This window comes from Porites lutea, chromosome 3 (genome assembly GCF_958299795.1).
Source record: "Porites lutea chromosome 3, jaPorLute2.1, whole genome shotgun sequence".
NCBI lineage: Eukaryota > Metazoa > Cnidaria > Anthozoa > Scleractinia > Poritidae > Porites > Porites lutea.
Window position 1 is genome coordinate 6,224,716 of NC_133203.1, and position 12,732 is coordinate 6,237,447.

Below are 12,732 nucleotides of genomic sequence, written 5' to 3' on the forward strand. Positions count from 1 at the left end.
TCGTTGTCATTCTAGGTCAAACCCTTTCCGTTGTCTCTGGGGTTTCAGATCACTTGTTTTGATAATGGGTAAATAATTGTCGATAAACATTATGTGTCCTTGAGAAAACACGAACTACACCGCGTGTGCAAACCGAATCGCGGACATCGTATGGACAGGAAGGATATTTTTCTGTCTTTTGTCTGCCCGGAATCGTAAATTGCTAAGCTTACAGATTTCGCTGGGATAGTATAACCCCAAAATAAAGGTATCCGCTGCGGTCTGTCTTGCCGGAAGGGGTTGTCATACGGAAGAGGGGTAAGTAGCTATAAAAAACTGTGTCACATTCACGCTAAGCTAACTTGGCCATTGAAGACCGAAGTGACATTTGGGACAACGACCAAATACTCATCGCTAGACGAACAAACATTAAAGAGCAGGTTGGTGAAAATTTTTCAGTTTCTTACACATTTTGCACTGATGATTATTTTTAGGGTCAGTTTTTGTTAGCAAAATTCCGGCCTTTGCCAAGCAATGCAAACTTTTTTTCATCTAGTCATCCACGCAGATCTTGTCTTCGCGACAAAATAGCTTTCGCTAATAGCCTTGCTTTCCACAAGGTTTTTGACCAAGTATTTGACTCCTCATTGTTTGCCATTGATGGGGTCGTTTATAAGGTCTTACAAGAACGAGACAATTCGAGTTAATCGAACTCAATTAACCCCAAGGAAATTGATAACACGAAGCAAAGCGCCGTTGGTCAGTGTACATGGACCTTTGACATTTTCTTTACCGCACGACACAAGCTGTAACAGAGAAAATCGCTTTGACAAAAGATTGCCTCTTGAGCGTGCTAAATCAGAACCTTTTCATTGCTGGAAACATTTAAGGGTGCTGACGCGATGGCCAGTTGCTCCGGAGACAGTTTTAAAGTAAGACGTTTTGTACCCGGTTTGCAATCTGTGCTATACGTTTCCCGCAATAAAGTCGTTATCTGCTAATTTTTGAAATAATGTTTATTTGCGCGTATCAGTAAAAATGGCGGCGAGAATGACGAAATGATCCCACCTCAGCCGGGGTTGAAACAAGACTTTTTCGTTCTTTCAACTGAGTCCTTTAGGTACACTGGGTACCGTTAAGAGATTAAAAGTGTAGCCCTATTCTTTGGAGAAAACCTTTCTTTGTGTTTCATTGTTTTATCGTTCCTAATGTTGTTTTATTACAACCACAAAGTGCGCGCACGGAAGTTGACACACACGAGAGTAATTTCAAACGCATTCACAGCAAATGATGTCCCCCAGATGGTCGAGGATTTCGGTGAGAACACAAAATAGATCATGTTTGTTTTGGTTGTTTCTTTTTTTCAAATTATGAAATGTAAGAATTCACGATCAAACGTCAGGAAATAACTTGATATCTCTTTATAAGTTCATTGCATAATACTCTCTTTTAGCTGATCAATCTAAGCTCCTTGGTGATGCCTTAAAAAAGCTAATTAAGTGAATACGCAGTCACCCTGCTCTCAAGCTTAAACCCTATACGTTAACAGAACGAGCTACAGTTTACATAACGCATGTTTTCCAAGTGTCGTTTGCAGTCCGCGCTTCCGAAATAAACTAAAAACAATAAGCCCTCCTCAAGCCTCAGTGAAATTGCACTTGAAATCAGTGCTTGCCGAAGCGAAAGCGACATGCTGCGTAATGCTCAAGTCACAGTTCTGGTAATTACTTTGGAGAGGTCGATCATCCGACAGCTAGCCATGTTGCGTGTACAGTTCTTTCACAACTCTGCAAACCTCTTTATCTATAATACAATAACCACCACTTTCCTCCCTATAGAGTGTGCATTCGCGTTGCCTATTTCGAATTAAACCATTCACTTTGTTGATTGCTGAATCACATTCTTTTATTCCATCAATCTCATTTTCCCATTTTTGACCTTATTTTCTGCGTCCTTTCGAACACTTTTTCCCTGTTGATGATCTTCACTGTTTAGGGTCGTACTTGAGTTGAATAGTGTTGTACCTAAAAAATGAGTCAAAGTGGCTGGCGGGATAGGAGGAGGATAAAACGTAATTCGCATTCGAAGTACGTACATATAACATTTAAATCAGTTATGTTACAGCGTTGAATGTCTTAACACACCGTTCAAAATATCCTTCAACGTTGAACGAAAAGCTACCCTTAAGGTTGCTGGTCAAGATATGTTGTTGTTGATCGGTTCGTCAACAGTGTAAATCCTGCCATGTTGAATGTTGAAATACGCCATTCCTTATGTTGCATGTTTCTGTACGCCCTTGAGCGGAAACAGGGTGGACGTAGACAACGTCTATCCTTAACTTAAATGTTGAAAATGTTGGGTGCTTTTACAATTTACACAAGAAATCCGGTTGAAGATATCGCGTTATAAACATACAACGATTAAAATTGACCTTGTGAAGAGAGAAAGAGCCACTTCAAAGTTTAGCCGAACCCAACGAAAAAGACAAAAACTAGAAATGGAAAAAATAATTTCCACTTAAGAACTCCCAAAGGAATTGCGCGAAACGTTTGATAATCAACTCGGAATTTCTACCTTCTCCATGTAAAAGCCAAGATTTCCTTCTCTATCCGTTCAAGATTCATCTTTGCGCAGCATTTGCTCAGCAACAAATATTGCATCATTCGATTGTATATTCCGCTCGGAATATTTAAAGATCATATGCTTACTGTTTATTCAATCAGTCGCAAAATCGTTAAACGTTTACCAACTGATGTGTTGTTTTGCAAGTGTACAGTGAAAGCTGTATTCAGCTTTAAACTCGCTCAAAACGATGTCGAGAAACTTACACAGATCTAAGCTGGACATAAAATTCTTATTCACGGCACAAAGGGGAATTTCTGCGAGGACCATAGTAAAAAGCCGTAAAGACTATATCTTTTAAAAGCGGCTGTGACATGTACTGGCTATATTGATAAAAAGGTTTTACATAATATGAAAATTTAAGAAACAAACTATTCAGGAAGTTATTTTGGTATTGTTCTACAGCACGTCATTTAAGAGTCTGCAAGGATTATTTTGTAAACTGATACAAATTTATCTGTGTGATATTGTTGCCTTTCCAAAAATTCTTGGCAGATCGTTTATCTTATTCTTTTCAAAAGTAAGAGGCATTAAGCCCCCCATGTTTCAAAAGTTCGAGCTGACTTTTTTTGTACAAAAGAAAATATATTTTTATTCTCTTCAAAAAGTCTTAATTTCTGAGAAGATTAAGTGTTCAATCGTTCATCTGAGATTTATCCCAGGGGTTCCTAAGCGTAACAACACATCCCGACGCGGCTGCATTGGGCCACCTTGCGCTAAAGAAAGATCGCGTCTGCATATTAGAGCCCAAAGAAGCCGATTCCATTTTCCATCAATCTTTTCGGCTCCTACTTTATACTTAGCTACACTGGTGCTGTTTCTCACTCCCGCTTCTTTTTTTTTGCTGCTTAAGGGTTGTTTCAATCAGATAGCGTGATTGAGCATTGCATGGAACTCAGGAGTTGGCAAGCAGTCAGCATAAGGCACTTGAATGTTTGGAGAGTTCATGTGTAATTACAGTCCATTCTCTCATCACATAAACATGCCTATGTGTGGTGGATTCTCAGTGTTATCCACAGGCTGCCCAGGTTCACAGGCAGTCCATGTTTAATAACAGGAACCGCGAATGCAGGAACTTGAAACAATGTCAGTTGCAATTTTAAAGAAAATCTCACGCGACAAAAAATCATAACTTTTTAGATTATGTTAAAACTTTTTCGAGTTCAAGTAAAACTAAAGGAAATAAAATAACCTTTCTCTGCGAAACCTACAATTCGCCGATCATTTGACGTCGTTTTTGAAAGAATAGCAGGAAAATCCACATTTATCAGCGTTGCATTGTTTGTCAATAGCTTAGTTTTGGTTCCTCTGACTTTGAGTGACGTAACGTAACGTAAAACTTTGTATTCATTTGTTTATTATTTATTTATTTGTTTATTTATATAGGAACGTCTGATTTAGCATTAGAATAAACCCCAATTTCAACAGTGTCCTGAAAAAGAAAGCAGATACAAAGACTGAAATCAATGCAGAAAGTAGCACACTAAAAAAAACACATAGAGACATGCGACAATGGGAAATACAGAGTGAATGTTAACTAAAATGTGTAACTGAGAGAATCACGAGACAAAAAGTGAGGTCCATTTAAATGAAGTAGAATTTCCATCTCTCGATCTGACTCGGTTTCTTGAAATTGGCCAAAATTTGAGCCAAAGCCAGCTCAACACTGTAGTTTTATACCCAACGTTTTGTGAACCTCTCGATAATTCGAATCAATTGCCTTGCCCCATGAGGTTCGAAAATCGTATTTTAAATTATCTTGTTCGAATGAATTGTGCATGGTGCAGATTCGGGATGGTGCACCGTATACCAAGTGAATAGCAAGACACCAGTTACCTCGCAAAGAACACAACAATGATCCCTAGCCCTTACACAATAACACAATAATTTTTACTCAATAGTGCATATGTTGACTTGGTATATCAAATTACGTATTAAGGAAAACTTGTGGGAACTTCAACGTAAAAGTGAATTAGAATGTTTTAAACGTCTAGCCATAACCCATAGATGGACAATAACATCATTAAAGCTGGCAGTCTGCTCCCGCAGTAATTAAACATTTACTTCCTTTTTTAGCATTTTTTGGGGAATATAGTGAAGAAAAACTCCCATATCTCGAACCTCGATTTCTCGGAATTCGTGATAATTTGAACTAAAACTGACTTCCCTTACCCAGCCCAACACTAATTTGCCCCTTTTTAACCTCTCGCTAATTCGAATTTCCGTTTCCCTAGGAGTCTGAAAAAATAGGGATTCCAGCGTATATATTGATTTTTTTGGTAACTTTATACAAGCTTTATTTTATGATGAGTCATGAACAATCTGTTGGTGTTCGACGCCCAGTGATAATGAAAATGAATATTTTTTATTGCCTTTGATAGTATGCTATTTATAGAGACTTGAAAATTAATCTACATAATTTGTTACCAATAGTCCTGAGAAACGTCGACGTTTTGCAAATAAATGCATGTACAATATAAAAAATAACGCACTATACTAAAGTTGTAAGTTGCCTTACAATAAATTTTTCAAAAAGTTAAAATAAGAAAGCAGTAACTGTATGACAACATCACATACTGAAAGTAGGAAAATAGTAAAACAAAACTATGAATAAAAATAGCGCTTTAACAGATATAGAAGTTTCAAGGTTGCCCTCAGGGAATTCTATTTGTACGGACACAAAGTTGAGCGCACTTCGGAATTCTTTTTTCCCTTTGGTTCAGGCATGGTTTGAGGTCCTCTGCTGGCAGAGACTCATTTTTTATGTGGGTTAGGAAATGGTTAAGGAAAAATATCATTCTTCAAAGTCAGGAAAATTTCAGGGAATTCTAACTGTACCGCGACACAAAGTTGTGCGCACTTCCGAATTCATTTTCCCTTTAGTTCAGGCGTGCGTGGCGTCAGGTTCTCTGCTGGCAGAGACGTATGTTCTGGTTAGGTCAGGAAATTGTTAGAGAACAATATCATTTCTCAAAGTCATGGAAAAGTCAGGGAATTCTAACTGTACCGCGACACAAAGTTGAGCACACTTTCGAATTCCTTTTCACTATTTAAGGTGTAGCTTAAGGTTCTCTCTCTCTCTCTCTCTCTCTCTCTGGCAGAGATTCATGTTCAGTATAGGTCAGGAAATGGTTAGAGAAAAATATCATTTTGCAAAGTCATGGAAAAGTCAGGGAATTCTAACTGTACCGCGACATAAAGATAAGAGCACTTTCGAATTCATTTTCCCTTTAGTTCAGGCGTGGCTTAAGGTTCCCTGTTGGCAGAGGCTCGTTTTTTGTCGAATATTATATAGATGTTCAGTATTATATAGATGTTGAATATTATATAGATGTTCACATCATAGGCCATGGTGTGAGTGATGTGATATTTGAAGGTTGACCACACCACCGGGGTCTACGTCCCCTACTCTTTTTCGACCAATGGTGTGGGTTTTTATTACGTTCCACAAGAACCAGATAAGTGTAAATGCTTTGAGACGGGACCTAATGTTTTTCGTCCTTATCCGAGAAGACTAGAAAGTCAAACCGTTTGCAGACGTCATTACAAAGGCAGCACTTTCTTCTCAGTTATTTAAAAACCCTGAGGTTTGAGCCGTTCGGGGTTCGAACCCGTAACCTCCCGCACAGCAGATCGGCGCTCTCCCAACTGAGCCAATGGCAATATATATTACGGAAGAAGGAAGAAGGGAAACTAGAAGAAGCCTAGTAATTCCTGAGAATCACTGGGAGGCAAAAAATTTTTAATCACCTTAATTTCCGTGAGTGAGGCTGTGGGTGGAATTTGTTCAATACTTGCCGGTTTAACTCGCTGGCGAGCAGGAAAAAAGCCCGCCATTTGACCATAATCCCCCTTTTTGGACCGGTTTTCCGCTGATTAACATGGAAATGGCTAAAAATCAGATTTGTAACACTAAAAAGGTATTTTCCTGCGAGAATTTTCTGCAATTTGATTGGCCTAGACCAGTGGTATTTCAGCTTAATTTGAAATACCTGCATGTGAAAATTACAAACCTTTTGTGGGTAGTAGTATAAACAAATAATAGTATGATTTGTACGTGACATTCGGTATGAATACCACTTGTGATATTTCAAAATTGTCTCAAATTTCACTCGCCTTACGGTTCGTGAAATCACGTATAGCAAATACAAATCATGCAATTACCTATATCTTATACTACTACATGAGAAATTTCTGCAATTTGATTGGCTTAGAGCAGTGGTATTTCAGCTTAATTTGAAATACCTACATGTGAAAATTACAAACCTTTTGCGGGTAGTAGTATAAACAAATAATAGCATGATTTGTACGTGATATTTGGCAAAAATACCACTTATGATATTTCAAAATTGTCTTAAATTTCACTCACCTTACGGTTCGTGAAATTACGTATAACAATTTCGTATTTATGCCAAATATCACTACAAATCATGCAATTACCTATATCTACTAATTGGCTGTCTTCAAGTTTCCTAAAAGATTTGCAACACCTAAGAGCGTATTGTGGTGCTAATTGGATGTCTTCAAGCTCCATTTTTGTTTTTGGCAGCCAAAATTTGGACTAAATTCGCAGCTTACTAACCTGATCGCTTAAACTGAAAGCTACAAAATTGGTTTAGGAATGCACTATCTACGTCCTTCCATATAGCACGAAAACGACCACACTCGTCTCTAAATGTTTAAGAAACTCCTGGACAATACTGTTAATAGCGTAAATGATCTCAAAGACGCCCATTCTAACATAAACGCTTCTTAATTGTCTGATAAACGCCCCTCTTACCCATTTAAGTTTGTATTATCCCCCCTCTAATATGTACACCCTGTGTCTAATAGACGCCCCTGGGACGCCCCTCTGCCGTATGACAATTGCTCCAAATTATTAGGAAAGAGCAGGAGCAAACTCATTTAATTTACTCAGTTTTTTGTTTGATTAACAAGAGTTTGGGATTCAATGTCAAGTTGTAGCTGCAGAGCGGGACATGCGCAGATTATTTCAGAAGGGACTGTGACAGAAACCACGTGATCGAATATTTGTGGGCGGGGAATGAGAACAAGGCAAGGCATGGCAAGTAGCTATGCGAATTTATTGCAACAAAAGAAAGCGCCAAAGTGTTGAACTCCCACATGCCTGGTTTGGGACACTATCATGGCCGCCGCCATATTGTGTCAGAACACCAACATGGCGGATATGACGTCAGGTTAAGGCTCTATGAGGATTTTGTCGTGAATCAATGAGGGATGTGTGCCAAAAATGTTTAAAAATCACTAAACATCTATGGCGTATATCGTCAGACGACTCATCGCAAATCACTCTAACTGTTGAATTATTTCAGCTTCTTCAATTGGAGACGTTTCTTGGAGGCTTCGGCCATGACTGAGGTTGATCGTTAGTAATCAGCCGGTACCGAAATGGTTCTAAATTCCCCACTTTAACGTCTTAATGAAAAATCCCTTCTTAACTTAGTATTTCTTACCCAAACTCAATTTGCGAAACTAATTTATCTTTTTTACTGCAACCTGTCAGTTCCAGTGACACGTAATGTAGTTACGACTGTTTAGTTTCTAAACGTTATCCGGTGACCGGTCGTTTCCCGTACGAGTCGTTTCGCTGACGTCCCGCTCGCTAGCGTCTCATGTCATTCCGCTAAGAAGCGAAACAAGCGCTGCGCAGGTATATGCTTCGTACTCTCATCCATGATACAAAAAAGTGCGTCACGCATGTATATACCTCGTTCTTTCAGCCACTGACCAGGTGCAAGTAGTTGGGGAACTGACCCAAAACGACTTTAGAAGTTAGCGAGCAGGACGTTGGCGAAACGACCGCAAACCCGGAATCCCATAGGTGCCCGCGGAAATCCTTTTAACGTGCTTTAATAGTTTTGAACTGTAAACAAGAGTTCTATCTACCTTGCTGAGTCACCTTTGTTAGCGTCTAATAGACTCGAATATTCAAAGGCGACAAATATCTTGCTATACGCAGCTACAGTATTTTTCTGTAAGGGGAGCACTGCTATCTTTATAAAGAAAGCGTATTTTGAGCATCCATTGTTTCCTTTTGCTACAAATACCCCACGATAACGTCCAAAGCTAGACTGCCCCCTAGCTCTTACCCCCAACGATGCCTTTAAGCCAGGGACTTTGCAAATATCGCTATTTAGAGAGTGCGTGTAACTGAAGAGTCATTACAAATGGAAGTTTTTCTGGTTCTGTTTAAGAATATATAGCGGAAGTTTGTCAAGATTTCCAGCCGGTTTACGAAAACGAACTCGATTCTGTGTCGATTTAGCGAACTGGTGGTTATATTTGTTTAAACGCAAGTTTTCCAGCTTATAGCTTTGTCGCGATTATCCAGACAAGCTATTAATCTCAGTGTTCGCGAAAAATCTTCTTTCATTTAAGGACACCTTTTACGGTAAAACAAAAGCATGAAAATGTGTTCAAAATGAGCATGTTACATAGTCCCATCCTCATTTTCCCAAACTGTTTTACCAGCTGGTCAACATCCAAGAGTATATTTTCCTACTAACGTCTGTCAGCTTACTTAAGTCCTTTGAGCGAGACTTTTTATCTTGCCACATTGAAGTTTAATACGTGTAATTGGGATTCTTCTCATTCGTACGCGAGTTAAAAAACTAAAAGTCACTAATAAACACGATTAAAGGAGAAATGTAAAGAACGTAGTAGCAGATATCGGAGCAAGTTCAGCAAACTTTAAAAACTCTTTGGTTAAGGCTTTGGTGAACAGTCTCCGCGGGGTTTATTCTTTGTTTTTCTATCTATGGATGAGATCTCGAGAGATCAGTTGCGTAGATGCTATTTTAATTTCTTGTACTTATCATTCCGGATCCAACTAAATGCCTTTAGGCCATGAAAGTGGAACAGAATGTCGTGTTTGTATGCTGTTCTGTGAAAGGTAGAATGTTAGCTCTTAAATCCTTTAACACAGCTTCATTTATCTGACGTGAATTTTAGCCGCACAGACGGCAAAGAAAACCGACGCAAGACTCTTAAGTGTTGTTGAGTCTGATCGCAGGATTCTAGTTATTTTGTCTGACGTATTAAGACTCGTTGCGCGTCGGTTCGCCTCGTTTCGGTTCCAGTTAGACACTCAGCTCTAATTCTGTGGTTAAATGTGAACCAATGGGCATAGATAATCTTTCTTAAGTATTCTGCGTTTCAAGTGGTTCTCTAATGGATATCCGTTCAATTTTTTTCTTTTTTCCTTTTAGCTGGGTGAGCATTAGATAAACGCGCATTTTAGTGCATTCTTTCACTCGGTCTGATCATTCGGAAAGGCGTTTTGTTAATCGTGATTCAAGCAACGCGGTGAGTACAGCTTTTGTCCTTCCTCTCTCCACGTTTACGTTATTCAAACTTTTATCCTTCAGGAATAGTTTTCAGCATTTATTCAGCAAATCAGCTTTACGCGATGCCCGCTTTCAAAAATCTTCGTTTTAGCTTTTACATATAATTGAATATAGAAATATAGAAATCAAAACAGAAGGTGACTTCACTTGTCTAGGGACGTTCGTTTTTTTTTTTTTTTTTTTTTAATTCACTTGTAGAAAAAGTGGACTGAGATAGCGGTCGCGAAAAAGCAAAATCGACATAGAAGCATTGTAAAGCTTTTGAGATCAGCCAGCTGAATGCTAAGTAAAACCTCAGTCGTTTTCAAAAGCGCTTATTTCGCTTCGAAGAGGTCCTGAAATTTGACTTACAGAAAGACTTTCACGTGAATTTGAATTTGCTTTACTTTTTTGTTCACCGTTTCGTCGTTTATCCGCCAGAATAAGTTTACCGTTTATATTGTTCATCTAAGGTGTCTCTAGTGAATAAAATGGAAAGGTATGCCATTGTATTCCAACCCAAAACGGGGTGTGATGATTTTATATAAAAGAAAAAAAACTTCGGATACCAGAACATACGATATTTAGCTTATGATTACTAAAATTTGCTCCAATATGTTTCACTCTGTTTTTCCTTGAACAATGTAAAAAGTGTACAAATTCCAGCATCTCCAAAATAGATCTAAACCAAAGTGATGTTTGGTAGGTTTGAAAGGAATTTTTGTATCTCTGAAGCTGTATTGTTTGGAGGGGGTTGTTGGGTGAGGCATATCAGGCACAATCAGTATATGCGGGAGTTGTCACGACCTCCCACGCCGTATTTTTGAGAATGCAAAAAAAACTGCCATGCATTCTTTTACTGTAAGAAACAGTCAGCGACAGTAACGCTATAAATCAAGATATTTAAAAAACGTCAGGCTAAATTACATGGGTTGTTATCGACTCTGGGCTTGTATCAGTGATAATTTCTAAAAAAGAACGAGCATCATGTTATTGAGTTCTTAACACGTAACAAACAAACTTCGCTTTGAACTTTAACATGTCAAGATTTTCAAAACTTCGTACAATCCCCAGTTGAAATCAGATTATAAAAAAACGGTTACGAAGATTTGTTGTTGAATCATTAAAGGGAACCGATTATACTTGCATTAGTGCTTTCTGCGTTAATTTCACATACCTTACATTAAGAACGAAAAATTGCTTCCTGGCGCATTAAAGCCTTTTTATCTCTCAGTTTTTAGAAGCTTAACTGATCCTGCATTAACTGTCACCCCGAAAAAAAGGATTATATGAACGTGAGCGTTTATTTAAGTATGAATTGCAATTGTGCAGCCACAAAGCTTCAAAATCAATTGGAAACGCCACACAATTACAGTAGCGTTTATAACCAATCATCGGATAACCAATATAGCTTCAAAAACCGATGCGAAAGGTTAAAGTTAGTTACGCGATTACGCACGCAATTTTGAAGGTTGGAACCACACGAAGCGACAACCAATGCAGTTAACTCTTCCATCGAAAAAGATGAGCAATTATATAGCAGGAAAATATTTTTATTTCTTGTATGGTATGTTCAGTTTTGTCTTTTTCAAGTTATAGTATCTTTACATTCGGTTTCCCGGTTACTTGAGTCATTCATACCGTTGGCAGTATACATATTTTTTTCTTGCAACCACCAAAAACAGCCAGAAACAATTTATGAATAAGTTTCCCGGTTCGTTTTCAGTAGTCATTGATCACTAATCGGCTAAATCCAACTTGTTTTGTTTTTCCAGCATTACCGTGTGAAACATTGTTATCGTCTAGCACTTCCCGCCAACACCCAGTGACTAAGGTTTTTATGGGGTCTAAAGTTCAGATCTTAACTTACATTAATCGGTGTACTTAGTGTCTACTCTATCTTTCTTAGTGCAGGAAAATAGGTAGTTAGCCTTATAGGCGGACTAATATTTTTTGACCTTTCTCGCGATCTGTAATAAGTGGTTATTTTTCTTCCTCTCCTACTTGTCATAATGTCAGACACGGAAGAATTGAAATGAGAACCCGCACGACTTTAAACAGTTCTCCCACATTCAAAGGTTTAAGCCTCGGAAAATTCTACAAGTCTCTGATAGTCCTAATAGGAGTTTCTAGTGTTTGTATGAGGATGTTATACCAAAATAAACTAAAGAATCTTATGTTTTTTGGCGGCACAGTGCTTTCGTTTCCTTGATTAAGGTCTCAAGAAACTGTTAGGAGGTAGCCTCTCTCGAGACTGAAAAGACAAAAGTGTTCCTTCTGGAAGGCGCCGGTGCGTCGAAGAGGTTTGTGCAACAGAGTGCAACGCCATTCTAATGATAACATGGTTCTTACGGTGCTTTTAAAATCTCAATGCGCGCTCAAGATAATGGCCGTTAACAAGTGATTAAACTCAAGAAACCTTTTAAAGGAAGTCTAAAAAAAGAAAGAAATTCCGACACTGTTCCGATGTGACATAGAATGGGAACACTTGGGCATGTTGTCCGGCCATAAGTCACCCTGACCGTACTGCCACTCGGATCTTGTAAGAGACTAAGGATTTGATGTCCGCAGCTAACCTGCCCGTAGATATCAAACAACTAGAGAGACTAGCTTAATAGTGTGGAGCTAAAGCAAAGGTTCAAGCGTGGGCACAACTCTCTTTTCAGCCTATTGTAATTCACTGCAACAATTGATCGCAATTAGCCAACACCGGGTCCAGAGCGGTCAGACTGCGGTCAAAGGTCTGTGGCGTTTTTTGTTCCATGTAGCGGGATTTCATCTACCA

General features: G+C 38.7%; 1 protein-coding gene across 1 annotated transcript in view; it reads left to right on the top strand.

Moving 5' to 3' along the window:
• Positions 1-293: 293 nt before the first annotated feature.
• LOC140930293 (uncharacterized) overlaps positions 294-12,732 on the top strand; it is a 30,549-nt gene continuing 18,110 nt past the window's right edge. Inside the window, exon 1 of the mRNA XM_073379972.1 lies at positions 294-419. The gene's annotated coding sequence lies outside the window, so the exon portion shown is untranslated. The remainder of the gene's footprint in view (positions 420-12,732) is intronic.